This window comes from Rhineura floridana, chromosome 17 (genome assembly GCF_030035675.1).
Source record: "Rhineura floridana isolate rRhiFlo1 chromosome 17, rRhiFlo1.hap2, whole genome shotgun sequence".
Lineage (NCBI taxonomy): Eukaryota > Metazoa > Chordata > Lepidosauria > Squamata > Rhineuridae > Rhineura > Rhineura floridana.
This window is the reverse complement of record NC_084496.1, coordinates 26,683,598-26,696,223: the sequence shown is the minus strand read 5'-3', so window position 1 is coordinate 26,696,223 and position 12,626 is coordinate 26,683,598. Positions and strand designations below refer to the sequence as shown.

The following is a 12,626-nucleotide window of genomic DNA, read 5'->3' as shown; positions in this document are numbered from 1 at the left end:
GCAAAGCAGTTCAAACCATGGAGGTCACCAGGAAGTGACTCAGTATGTTTTGAAGCAAAGGACATGTGCACCTTTTCCCTTTCTTTCTCTCGGTTTTGGAAGTCCCGCTGGAGAAGATGGGGGAAGGGGTGTGGATTTTGTACATGGTTGTCTGTTGAGACCAGAATGCAACCCTAGCTCTGGTCAGGATGTCATGTGGACAGGATAGCCAAAATATGCATCACAGGCACTCCCCTCCTCACAAAAAAAGATGGCAACAGAGAACATAGATTGCATAAATTTGCCCTCGCTAAGATTCAGGTATGGATGCAAATTCGGAAATAATAACAACATGAATAAAAATAAACTGCATGTCACCTGAATGGGGAAGGCGATTGTGAGCAGCTCAGTCTGTTCTTCAGGGCTTCCTGTGCTCTTCCTTCTTTGCATTCATTATCTTAAAACCGGACTCGGACTGGGCAACCCTTCAAACATAGTGGGGGTGGGGAACCTTTTTCTGTCAGAGGGCCACATTCTCTCTTGGCCAAACTTCTGAGGGCCGTGTGCCAGCAGTGGGTGGGGCAAGATGTAATAAGTGGGCAGGGCCAGAGGCAAAAGTGGGTGGACCCAACAGCCATGTAAGGGTCAGAGGTTTCTACCAGGGGTGTAGTCATCCAGGCTCTCAGGGGGGTCTTAGACCTCTTACTTTTTTGGGATCAGGGTCCCAATGTCTCCAGTATCCTATGAGCCAGTCAGCATGAAAGGGGAGTGTGTTAGCTACTGAGAAGAGTCTTCTAACATGCTTCCTTGTCCTTTTTTTTGCTGATTGGAGCCAATCAGAGTGCAAGGAGGTGAGTCAGCCACTGAGAAGACTAGCCAACATTCTCCCTCTTTCATGCTTATCAGCTCCTAGGGATGGCTGTTGTGGGAGAAGGGATTAACAAGGTCCTAATTCTGAACCCAGCCTACGGCCATACTACCCTGAACACGCCCAATCTCATCTGATCTCAGAAGCTAAGCAGGGTCAGGCCTGGTTAGTACATGGATGGGAGACCGCCTGGGAATACAAGGTGCTGTAGGCTTAGAGGAAGGCAATGGTAAACCACCTCTGAATACCTCTTACCTCAGAAACCCTATAAATATATCCAAAAAAGATTCATGGGTCACCATAAGTCGTAATCGACTTGAAGGCACATAGCAACAACAAAAAATTCTCAACCCAGCAGCAAAAAAAAAGGGGGGGTGTAGCTGTGACTATCGTGAAAGGACCCTGCACTTCTGAATTTGCTACTAGACTATTGGTTGCTACACACAAAGAGAGGCCTCTATCCACGCAAGAAAGAGGCATTTCATATAGAATAAAGAACATTAAATAATTTCCCGAGTTTAAGGACTCATTTCATCCGAGCCAAAACACCCAAGGAGAGTGCACAGCAGGGTCAGCAAGAGGTGTGGCCATCAGAGGGGGCGTGGCCTGGGAGAGTCCTGAGGACCAGACAGAAAGTCTCGGAGGCCTGCATTTGGCCCTTGTGCCTGAGGTTCCCCACCCCTGAAAGAGAGGACTGTCCTCTGCAAAGGAGGCCACAGGCCACCCTTCAGGCAGATGGAGTTGGGGCTCTGACAATACGATTGGCATCTCCAGTTTTAAAAAAGAAAGGTACAAAAAGGATGGTGAGGAGAGAGTCCTCTGTCTGAAAGCTTGGAGAGCCATTTCAGGGCTTTTTTGTGGATGTGACAGCACACACCAATCTGGAGTACTGGTATCTCTTTTGCTGCACATTTTTTTTTAATTATTATTATTATTATTATTATTATTGATTCCCAGGGAGGCAGACAAAAACACTGAAAACACTCTAAAACATCTTAAAAACAGACTTTAGAATATTTTAAAACAAAACATCTTAAAAAACATCTAAAATAACCCCAAAGCTTTAAAACCTTCTTAAAAAGCAATTCCAACATAGACACAGACTACCCATGAGCCGGCATCCTCAGTACTTTTATTAAGATATGAGTACCGGCACCTTACCTTTTATCAAAAACGCAATGGCCCTTGTCAATCAGCCAATACTGGGCTAGATATATGATGCAATAAAAAAAATGTCTGTGTATGTTTGCGCATATGGAGTCTGGGGGCTGGACCTGAAAGACTTGGGGTTACATCCTTTCTCGCCCATGGAGATCATTGCTCAGTGGTGGAACACATGTTTTCCCGGCGGAAAGTCCCACATTCTGTCCCTGGGAGCATCTCCAGTTTGAAGGACGGGGCAGCAGATGACGGGACTCTTCTCTGCCTAAGATTCTGGAGAACTGCTGTCAGTCAGAGCAGACAATCTTAGGCTAGATGGAGTGACCTACTATAAGGCAACTTCCTTGGTCCCCATCACTGGGCGGCCTCAGACCCAGTCATACTCTGTCAGTCCAACCTACTTCTCAGGTTGCTAAAAAGGAGAAACACCCATATATTCAATCTTAAACTCCTTGGAGAAGGGATTGGGATATAATATTATTACTATTACTGTTACATCTTTATAGTCATTCTTTTCTGCAACCTACCTCTAGCCAGCACATACAGTGCGATATTATCTATGATATTATACATACCTGGGATTTAGTCCCATCGAAGTCAGTGGAGCTTACTTCAAGTCCAGAGTAGACATTGTAGCATTCTTTTCTAATGCAAAACTCATCCAGCTCTCTTTCAGCCTTTCACGACTATCTTCATAACCATAAGGACCAGAAACTTGGTGTCGTTTTTTTAAAAGAAAGGAAGAAAGCTTAGCCCACTATCACATTCTGTCCTTTCCCCCTGCTTGCATGGAATCATAGCATATATGCAATTCTGGCCTAGATTTGCAAGAAAATGTCCAGAGCATTCAAAACACACACACACCCTCCCGGCATTATGTTTCAGCCTCATCATTTTTTCTATGCATGATTTAGTTCTTATTTTGCTATAAACTGTCTCCCTTTCCAATATTTAAGGCACTGCTGCTGTGACTGTAATTTTGTTAATGCAACTCTTCGGGTTTTTTTACAAATGGGAGCCTTCCTCCTTTCCCATAATTTATTCCATATTTCATCCAACCTCTTCCTCATTGATAATTCCTCTTTATTTTATTACTCTGCATAATTTCCCTTTAGGATTTGTCATAAAATACATTCTAACACCTTTGTCTTTCCATTTCTAAAATCCAAAAAGGAATATGACCAGGGGTATGTGTACCCTGCACTTTAAAATAGCTTCCTTATCTCAACACTTTAGGCTGAGAAAAGTTGGCCTCAGTGACTTGCATAAATTAATCAAATTGGCATACATTTGAATCATTTGTCCTTCGCCTTCTGGCCATGGAAACCAAAATTCCTTCCCCTGACCATTGAAATCCTGGTTACCTACCTCCAACCTCAGAGATTTCAGGACACACTTTAAAATCTAATTTTACAGTGATGAGCAGGGTTGGCACCAGACTGCAGTGGGCCTTTGGGCACTGGACTGCACGGGCCCTCAGCAGTGGTAGCAGCAGCAGTGGGCAGTGGTAGCAGCCGTTGCTGGGAACTTTAGAAAGACCTGACTGTGTTAGTTGATTAGTGTGCTCTGCGCACATGTCTGCCACTACCCAAGATGGTGGAGGGTGTGTTGACACCCCCATGGCCATCTTGGGCGATGGGAAGCATGCGGTGTAGCATGTTGACATGGTGCTGCAGCACCACAGGAAGTTGCATGGCCAGCCAGCACCGGAGGCAGAAGAGTGTTTCCTGGGAGTATGTGGCTGTCAGTCTGTGATCCATGCATGCTCCATGACCCGACACTAGCACAGACTGTGGAGCAGAAGCTGCACCTGCCCAGCCCCAGCAGCAGGGCCCCCTCTCAGCATCAGGGCCCCTTGGTTGGTGCCCAACCTCACCACCTGCCAGCGCCAGGCCTGATCATAAGGACTAGAAATGTTTAATAATAAGACCGAGGGTGGGGGGAAATCTACATTTGTATGGAATTATGAAATACACAGAGGCTTGAATACATCTTCTTGTTCTGTTTCTCTTTTTCATCCAGAGCAAAAATGGGCAACATTTTCAGCAGAAGGGTTGCATTCCCCTGTGGGTCACCTTCCAGAGACCACATGCCAGAAGTGGGTGGAGCCAGGGTCAAAAGGGAATAAGGCAACATATGTGACTTTTTCCTTGGGAGTCCTTTGTACAGTAGGCTACATTCCATTCATGCAAAAACCAGATGTCTCTACACATAGAGTAGGGCCCCGCTAATACGGCAGGTTAGGGACCAGGCCCCCGCCGTAAAGCAGAAATCGCCGTAAAGCAGGGCGCCATATAATGGGCTACGTCGCGTGAAAATGATGTCAAAATGGCATGCGATGGAAAAAACCCGCTATATTAGTGGAATAAGTGCTGTAAGAGCGGGGCCTTTCCCTGATTGAAAACCGCCGCATGAACGAAGCGCCGTAAAGTGGAACGCTGTAAAGCGGGGCCCCACTGTATACAAATACACAGACATACACCTCCATCCTTTGTTGAGGCAAGCAAGAGGCATGATCACAGTTCAAGCCAGGCAAAAGCACTTGAGAAGAGGCAGGACCAGTGCAGGACATAACCCAGGGAAAGAAAGGGGTGTGGTCAAATGGAGGATGGAGGAGTGGCCTGGGGAGAGAGTCTTGAGAGCCAAAAAGAAAGGCCTGGAATGGGAATCACCAACCTGACACCCACGGGGCACCATAGCACCTTTGAAGGCCTTCATTGGTGGCCCCAGGAAGGGGCTCCGGACTCTGAGCTTTCAATTTTTAAAAGCAAGCCTCCAGCTTCCTAGAAAGAAAGTTGTGATTAGTGCTGTGCACTGGATTTGGCTAGGGCCAAAACCCCGAGCCAAATGGGGCCCATTCTGGGTCATGTCCCCCCTGAAAGGGCAGATTCATAGTCTGGGAGTGCTCCTCAGGTCCGGCACCAGCAAGTACTGGTACTGATGTACAAAGCCTTTTGCAGCTTGGGACCAAGATACCTAAAAGATCTCGTCATCCCCTACATCCCAAACTGATCATTGTGTTCTGCCGAAAACAGTATCCTGAAGATACCATCCTATCAAGAGGTAGGATGTTAGAATTTGGCCTTTAGTGTAGTGACACTTACCCTTTGGAACTCCTTTTCATTGCATATCAGATAGACACCTTCTGTATTGACTTTTCAGTGCCTGCTGAAGATGTTTCTCTTTCAGCCTTCTAAAATCTTAATCCCAGTTGGTGTCTGGATCTGAGTTGATTCTGTTTCTGTTTTAAGCTGTTTTCATTTTTACAAGGGTTTTTACACATTGCAGTTGCTTTGTTTTTATATATGGCCAGGGTTCCCAAACTGTGGTCTGTGGACCATCAGTGGTTCACAAGCTTCATTCAGGTACAGTAGTGTAGTGACAAATTCAGAAGTGAGGGGTCCCTTCACGTTAGTCATAGCCACACCCCATTTTTTGCTGCTGGGTTGAGAATTCAATCCTTGTTAATGCCCTCTCCCACAGCAAAAGACATCCCTAGCAGCCAAAAAGCATGAAAGAGGAGAGGGCTACTGAGAAGAGTCTTCTCACTAGCTGACTCACTTTCTCTCACTCTGATTGGCTCATAGGATGCTGGAGACATAGGGACTCTGCTGTGACCCTGCTCCCAAAAAGGTAAAGGGTCTAAGACCCCCCAAGACCCTGGACGACTACACTCCTGTTCAGGTGGTCTGTAGCATGCTGTGAATTTGTAGATGAAGATGGTACATCCATCGCTCTGAACATTCATATTGATTTTTAATTGTATTTTTATGGTTTCTTATATTGTATTTTATTGTATTACAATTTGCATTCTATGGAACTGCAATTACCACAACAGACAGAAAAATGATTAAGTCATCCACCAATACCCTCAGCAATTTTCAAGTGCGCAGCGGGGGGAAAAGTTACATATCAGACAGGTGGCTTTCCCTACTGACTTTTCGGCACCTGCTAAAGATGTTCCATCCAGCCTTCTAAAATCTTTATCCCAGTTGATATCTGGCTTAGATTTGAATTGATGGTTGCTGTTGTTTTAAACTGTTTTTATTTTTACAATTTTTTTAGCATTGTTTTTACACATGCAATTGCTTTAACTGTGGCTGTTTCATATAGGTTAGCAAATGGCTTCGGGATTCCGGATGGGAAGTGATTCATAAATAAAACAGATACACGAATAAATAAATAAAAGTTGTAAGGGGGAAAGTTGTAAGAAGTGAGGTCAGACGGAAAGGGAATGCCAGTAATACTGATAGTGACAATTTCAATCCGAGCTGGAATGTACGCATGCAAAAGCACAGCGACCCTTTTGTGACAGCAGCGACAAAACAATTCAGCTTGTCAGTGTTGAGTTAATTAACATCTGTAGTGGGAAAGAAAACCATTGTCTCTATCCAGACCCAAGAGCTGAACATCTCAGTGTATTGTAAATCCGGCTGTTTGACGCTGTTGAGCCCGCCTCTGAAATGCCTTTGTTTGCACTTCTCTGAATTCTGTGATGCAGTTCTCCAACAAAACAATGCTTACAAAAGTGCATATATTAGGGCAAAGTGTGCATAAAAACGAATATATTGATGAAAATAGCATGAAAATATATTAGGAGAAACTGCTTGCAAAAATGTGTACATTGGTCAAAACTGCATACAAAAATGCATTTATCAAGAGAAATTGGTGCTGAAGAATGTCACGAGGCTTTTAAAAAAACCAGATTCTCAGATTGCTGCGGAAATGTGGAGAACTGAGTTTAAGATTAGAAAAATGAGAAACCATGAGAACAGAAATTGACACATCCTTTCATCATTCCTAGTGTCGTCTGAAGTGAAAATGACATATTGAATGCAAGGCATGCCTACCTGGGAAGGCTGCAGTCATAAGAAGGAGTCCAGCAGCTCGATCAGGCTAAAGGCTCAGCGTCCTGTTCTCACAGTGGCCAACCAGATAGATGCTTATAGGAAGCCCGCAGTAACAGCCTGAGACCAGGATACTGTCTTCAAGTGTATGGAACAAGAGAAGAAAAACTCAGAAGCAGTTTTGAATGTAGCCAAGATTGGGGAGGAAACCACTGAGTTTTGGAAGTGCCCAGCAGGAAGCAGCCTCCTGTATTTTGCCAGGGTTGTTTACTGGGGACTGTTCTAGTATTAACAGTGTCAGACATGGTGCCTGCTTTCCACCTGTTCCACCTGCATATATGCTCTTTTATGAAACAGCAAGGACTGTCACTTCCTTAAATAAATCTTACTTTATTAACAGCATGACCTTCAATTGTGCAATCAATCAGTGACACATACATTTTCATGTGAATAAAACAATGGTTCTAAACTTAACAAAAAACATTCTTTGTTATTAGGTGATGTATGCATCGGCAAGGCAGCTTCCAGTTATGGATTTGCACATGCTCACATTACAAATAATTAACAATTTGCTGCCTGATTGATCAGCAGTACATTTTTAATCAAACAGATTTTAATTGATTTATCAGTTCATTGACTATACATTACAGCCCCCCCCAACCCAACGAATTATTATAAACACACTATGGGCTCATCTACATGAAAGCTGATTTCTTCATAAGAAATACACTTCTTTTACCTTTGCTTTTCATTCGCATTGTCCACAGTTCCTGCTCAATGTTAGCCACCAGTTGCTTTTTCCTATTCACACTAGCAGGCATTCCTCTGGGGAGGACTAGCCTCACTTTTTCCTTATGGCCCTGCCCTCTAATTATACATTTCTACTCCCTCTGGTTTCTAGGTGACTGAGCAAGCTCAGTTTGTTCTACCAGTTGGATTAGGTTCCTTTAAAAAAAATGGAAGTGTGAATATCTGTGTTTTTCCTGGTAGGATACAGCTGAAATACAAATCTTTGTTTGAGCAGTGTTATGCTTTTGCGCACAAGTTAGGGGAAAAAGAAAATAAAGGCACCATTGGCAGCATCATAAAACGCCAGCAGAATGGAGGAGAGCAACCAGAAATTGCTTGGCAGACTACAGGAAAGAAAATGAACGAAGGGAGGAGGAAGGAGTGGACATAGAGAGGGGAACAATTGATACACCCACCTAAAAGCATCAGAGCAAAGCATTTGCAAGCGCTGGAGAAAGCGAGTGAAGACATTTTTATCTTCCCTTTTTGTAGGGAAGTACAGATTTACAGGAGGAAAACTGTGTGATAGCTTCTATTTGCTAGTATCATGTGAACCATGTGAATTAAAAGGAGATGTGAATAGCACCAAACACACAGTAAACCACCATGTAGATAAGCCCTATGTATCTGGTATGTTCGTGTTATAAACAGACTGACTCTGAAGAAGGCTGCCTTTGGAACTCCCTAGCACATTGGGAGGTGAGAAGCTCCTTAAGAGGATGTGCCCTAAGGATCCACACTGCTCTGAGTCTTAGGGCACTTCCAGATCACCTGTATATGGAGCATTCTTCCTGATTTGTTTGCAGGGAGATTAAGTGACATTGACTATCTAATCAACATTCATTTTCATTTGTTTGCAGGGAGGTTAGACAATGCTGTATCAAAGCAAGTGTGATCCTACTTTCCAGTGTATTTCTCTATCAATTCTTCCTTGTTGCAAAAAGTCCAGTCTTTTGGAGAAAGTGAGATCATTGTACAAGGCTTCCCAGTCAACAAAATTGTCCAAGCAGAATTTGCCAGTAAAGGATTGAATCCCATCTGAAAACAGTGACAGTCTGGAAGCATCCTTACACTCATTGGTGGCTGGTTGCTCCTCCTCAGTGGGGCAGTGGAATGTGCTCCAGACATTTTACCCCATAAGTCTACTCTAGCTGGAGGAGGTTCGCACTTCGTTAGGCCCCATCTGCAGTACTCATTTAAAGCAGTACCATACAATTTTAAATAGTCATAGCTTCCCCCAAAGAATCCTGGGAATTGTAGTTTCTTAAGGGTGCTGAGAGTTAGACTAGAGACCTCTATTCCCCTTGCAGAGCTACAATTCCCAGAGTTCCCTGGGAAGAGGGTTTGACTGATAAACGGCTCTGGAATTGTACAACTGTGAGAGGAACAGGAGTCTCCTAGCAACTCTCAGCAGCCTTACCAAATTACAGTTCCCAGGATTCATTGGGGTAAGCCGTGACTGTTTAAAATGGTATGATAGTGCTTTAAACGTCTAGTGCAGATGGGGCCTTAGAGGTAAATGTAGTTTTTTTTCATTGCAGGCCCTTTGGTTAAATAAAAGTTATGGCCCTTTAAGACAACATACTTTAGCATTGTGTCTTCATTCTGGCATTGTTGGTTTTTGGTGATGGTGGAGAGGGCAAAAACATTTGTTTTTGTTTTTAACATTGTTGTAAGTTGCTTGGAAACCTATAATCATAATGCATTTTTGTATGTTATTTTCCCTCATATATTCATTTTTATGCACACATTCCCCTGACATAGGCATTTTTGTAAACATGGTTTGGTCGGCGAATGGCATTGCAAAATTCGAATACGGGCAAATTTTGAAGGATGGCTGCATTTCAATTCTCCTGTTATTTCAGGCAGTGCAAATTTGATCAATTCGGCTTGAAGTGCAAACTGAATTGAATTTCTCGCCCATCCCTAGGAAACAATCCCAATCCCAAGGGGGTGGGGGTGGGGAAGGAAACATTTGAAAATGGAGTGTTCCAGGAACAATGATGAAGTTTTTCCCCCCACCTCTCCTCTCCCCCAATTCCACCTCAGAGAAGACTCCTTGGGGTTTTAGGTCTTTAATAGATGGGAACTGGTTCCATGCAACCAAATGTGTCCCCTTGGAAAACTCAAGGAGATGGCAGTAAAGCTGCAAATTGTTGTTCAGAGTCGATAAATGTTGACGGAAGTTTCTACATTTCCAAAGCGGTCCCAGAGGGCTGCTTTACCTTCTCTGTATGAGGAAGGACGATGACTCTCAAACAACAAGAACAGAGGTTGGCCCTAGATGAGAGGACAAAGAACAACCACCAAGTCACCTTTTCTAGGAAGTGGACCTTCTCAAAGAGAACAAGCTCCAGAAATTGCGTTGGCTTGAGTCAGTGTGAGACTATAGACAGAAAGGAGAGGCAGTGTGATGCAGTGGTTAGTGCCTTGGCTTGTGGCTAGAGAGAGCTGAGTCCAAGACCCTGCTTAATTAAGGAGCATAGTGCCCCAGGAAACTTACTGGGGGACTGTGGGTCAGTCACTTTTCCTCAGCCTAACTCGCCTCACAGGGTTGTTGTGAGGATAAAAGGGGCGGCCATGTGTGTCGCTCTGAGCATTTTGGAGGATGGATGGGATATAAATAAAATAAACAAACAGAGTATAAGGGCTACCAGGTAGCTTGCAGAACGCTTTCAGAAACTGGGGGGGGCACTGATTTGCCAACATTTCATCACTGACCCCTCCCCCTCAGAATTTTAGTACATATTTCATGATATCACCTGAAGGCTGGTATTGAGAGTGAGAGCCTCTGTTCCCATGCTATCTCACCACCCAAAATAGTAACCAAGGTTTCTAGGAAAGAGTGGGAGGGTGGGTGAACGTTGGGCATCCTGCTTTGGCAGAGGGTGTAATGCAATATGCAGCCTCATAACCTTCCTTTTGTAGGCTGGAAGAATTTATTCCAATTAAAGTGGATGCTGCATTATTACATCCTGTAAAACCCGAGCTAATTTATGGTGGTTTGATTTTTTCTCTCTTCCTAATAGCTGCAAGGCTGCCAAGATCTTTGCAAACGTAGAAACATCTTCACGGGAGAATTTGGATATAAAAGCAACTGGAGATTTGGAAGATGAATTTGTATGAGGATCTTCTTTTCTCTCCCACCCCCACCCCCTGCATGTCTTCCTCGACAATACTGTTTTTGTTTTGTCTCCTCTGTTTGCCTTGGCTCAGCTGCTGTCTGTTTTATGATGTTTTAATTATTGCTGTTTATTTATTGTAATCATATTTTAATTGTTTGTGTAAACGCCTTGAGTGTCTTGGCAGGGGGGGCAAATTATCAATTAAGTTATTATTAAAAAGTTATTACCCTGTGTACCTACTCCAGACTGTGACTCTCAAATGCCAGGAATAGAGTTTCTTCTAATATTACGCAGAGTAAGGTGGTGGAATGAGGCAGCTCTAGACTGTACCACTCCAGATTGCTGGTAGGAGGTGCCATGCTTTGCCATACTCTCTCACATTAGAAGCTTTCTGCATATGGCAAACCAGTATGTGAGAGACCAAGCTAAGTCAGACCTTTCTCTCCGATTTACAGAGGGGTATTTTATTTTTAAAGGGGAAGCATTAAAAATGATGACATCCTACCATGCACTCTGAAATGGCACAATCCAGAATTTTGCCACCTTACTCTGCAACATGAGTGGAATAGCGTTCTTGAGGTTTGGTGCCAAGAGCAGACCGTATTATTTCAGGCTGCAGATTGGGGGTGCATGTCCCATTTTTAAAGTTTGTCTTGCACAGAAAACTCCCCACAGATGATTACAAGGTGATATGATAGCCATCTTTGAATATTTAAAGGGCTCACACATAGCTGATGGATCAGCTGCGATCCTATCTGGATAGGGATAGCCTGACTCCTGTTGTCTACACTCTGATAACCTCTAAGTTAGATTACTGCAATGTGTTATACATAGGGCTGCCTTTGAAGACAGGTTGGAAACTGCAGCTGGTGCAGAATTCAGCAGCCAGACTGTTCACTGGGACAAGACGGTTTGAGCACATAACACCAATTCTGGTGCAACTGCACTGGCTACCAATTCGTGTCTGGGCTCAATTCAAAGTGCTGGTTTTGACCTATAAAGCCTTATATGGCTCAAGACCCCAGAAGGACCTGAAGGACCACCTCTTCTGATATATACCAACATGGACCCTGTGCTCAGCCCTTCTTCATGTGCCCTCTCCAAAGGAGGTGCAGAGAGTAGCAACACAAGAACGGTCCTTCTCAGTGGTGGCCCCCAATTTGTGGAATGCTCTTCCCAGGGAGGTAAGCCTGGTGTCATCATTATCCATCTTTAGGCACCAGGCAAAAACATTTCTCTTCTCCCAGGCATTTGATTCTTAACTTTGGAAGGCTTTTTGAGGGCTTCTCTTGTGTAGCCTTCCTAAGAAGTGTCGCTTCATCACCTTATGCACTGTTTTTGTTTCTAACTTTTTATATATTTTAAATCTTTTACTTTTTTAAACAAAATTAACTGTAAGTTGCTTTGAGTGCACATGTGTGTGTAGAAAAGCCACTAATAAATAAATAAGTTTGATTTTTGTCACTCCAGAGGTTAGGATCAAACCTGATGGGTTCAAAATGATAAGAAAGGGAATTTTGACTAAAAAGTAAGAACTACGATATGAGCTGCTTGACAGTGATACCCAGAAGGTGATGGTCTTTCTTTCATTAGACATTTTTCAACAAAAGCTTGATGGCCACCCAGCAGGGATGCTGTAGTACTGAATTTTCTGCCCTGGCAGGGGGTTGGACTAGATGGCCTTTAAGGTACTTGCAGCTCTATGAATCTCAGCTAACCCTTGCCTTTCTGTGCTCCGCACAATCAGGTATGTGGAAGAGCAGGGAGAAGATGGGTTTTTCTAGGAAGGCTACAAGTATCAACAGAATGAAGAAAGCGAAGAGGGATTTAGAAAGACAGAAGGGATTTTAAGTAGGG

The 12,626-nt window shown here is 43.8% G+C and overlaps 1 pseudogene; it reads left to right on the top strand.

Annotated features, from left to right (window-relative positions):
- The first annotated feature begins 942 nt into the window (after positions 1–942).
- LOC133372151 (5S ribosomal RNA) lies at positions 943–1,061 on the top strand (annotated as a pseudogene).
- Positions 1,062–12,626: the final 11,565 nt, after the last annotated feature.